We start from the raw sequence: 1,956 nt of genomic DNA on the forward strand, positions 1-1,956 counted from the left end.
TCAAGAGAAAGAACAAGCCGCCATCACTAAGGTGGACCCGTTCTTTAATCTCCTTGTTCTTTATTTTCTGTTTTTTGAATTTTTATGCTTATGTTTATCTATGTTTGTGTCTTATTACATGATCATTAGTATCTTAGTGTCTATGCCTTAAAGCTATGAATGTCCTATGATTCCATCATCTTTCTTAAATGAAAAATGTTTTTATTACAAAAGAACAAGAAGTACAGGATTTCGAATTTATCTCTGAAACTAGTTGAATTAGTTTGATGTGGTGACAATACTTTTTGTTTTCTGAATGAATGCTTGAACAGTGCATATGTCTTTTGAATTTGTTGTTTAAAGAATGTTAAATTTGTTGGCTCTTGAAAGAATGATGGAAAAGGAGAAATGTTATTGAGGATCTAAAAATTCATCAAATTGATTCTTGAAGCAAGAAAAAGCAAAAAAAAAAAAGAGAAGAAGAAAAAGCAAGCAGAAAAAGCCAATAGCCCTTTAAACCAAAAGGCAAGGGTAGAAATAAAAAGTGATCCAAGGAAAAAAGAGTGTGCTTAAGAACCATGGACACCTCTAATTGGGGACTCTAGCAAAGCTGAGTCACAATCTAAAAAGGTTCACCCAGTTATGTGTCTGTGGCATGTGTGTATCCGGTGGTAATACTGGAAGACAGAGTGCTTTGGGCCACAACCAAGACTCATAAAGTAGCTATGTTCAAGAATAATCATACTTAACTAGGAGAATCAATAACACTATCTGAATTCTGAGTTCCTATAGAGGCCAATCATTCTAAACTTCAAAGGATAAAGTGAGATGCCAAAACTGTTCAGAAGCAAAAAGCTACTAGTCCTGCTCATCTAATTGGAGCTAAGTTTCATTGATATTTTGGAGTCTATAGTATGTTCTCTTCTTTTTATCCTATTTGATTTTCAGTTGCTTGGGGACAAGAAACAATTTAAGTTTGGTGTTGTGATGAGCGGATAATTTATACGCTTTTTTGGCATTGTTTTTAGTATGTTTTTAGTATATTTTAGTTAGTTTTTATTACATTTTTATTAGTTTTTAGTTAAAATTCACTTTTCTGAGCATTACTATGAGTTTGTGTGTTTTTCTGTAATTTCAGGTATTTTCTGGCTGAAATTGAGGGACCTGAGCAAAAATCTGATTCAGAGGCTGAAAAGGTCTGCAGATGCTGTTGGATTCTGACCTCCCTGCCCTTGAAATGGATTTTCTGGAGCTACAGAAGCCCAATTGGCGCGCTCCAATTGCGTTGGAAAGTAGACATCCTGGGCTTTCCAGCAATGTATAATAGTCCAAACTTTGTCCGAGATTTAATGGCCCAAACCGGCATTGCAAATCAGCTTTAGAATTCCTGGTGTTTAACGCCGGAACTGGCACAAAAATTGGAGTTAAACACCCAAACTGGCATAAAAGCTGGCGTTTAACTCCAGAAAAAGTCTCTACACATGAAAGCTTCAATGCTCAGCCCAAGCACACACCAAGTGGACCCCGGAAGTGGATTTTTACGTCATTTACTCATTTCTGTATACCCTAGGTTACTAGTTCACTATTAATAGGACCTTTTAATATTGTATCTCGACCTCATGACACTTTACACGTTTCTTTTTGTATCTTCTACGGCATGAGTCTCTAAACCCCATGGTTGGGGGTGAGGAGCTCTGCTGTGTCTTGATGGATTAATGCAATTACTACTGTTTTTCATTCAATCACGCTTGTTTCTATTCTAAGATATCACTTGCACCTAAACTTGATGAATGTGATGATTCGTGACACTCATCATCATTCTCACCTATGAACGTGTGCCTGACAACCACCTCCGTTCTACTTTAGATTGAGTAGATATCTCTTGGATTCTTTAATCAGAATCTTCGTGGTATAAGCTAGAATTGATGGCGGCATTCAAGAGAATCCGGAAGGTCTAAACCTTGTCTGTGGTATTCT

The sequence above is a fragment of the Arachis stenosperma genome, chromosome 7 (genome assembly GCF_014773155.1).
Source record: "Arachis stenosperma cultivar V10309 chromosome 7, arast.V10309.gnm1.PFL2, whole genome shotgun sequence".
NCBI classification, from domain to species: domain Eukaryota; kingdom Viridiplantae; phylum Streptophyta; class Magnoliopsida; order Fabales; family Fabaceae; genus Arachis; species Arachis stenosperma.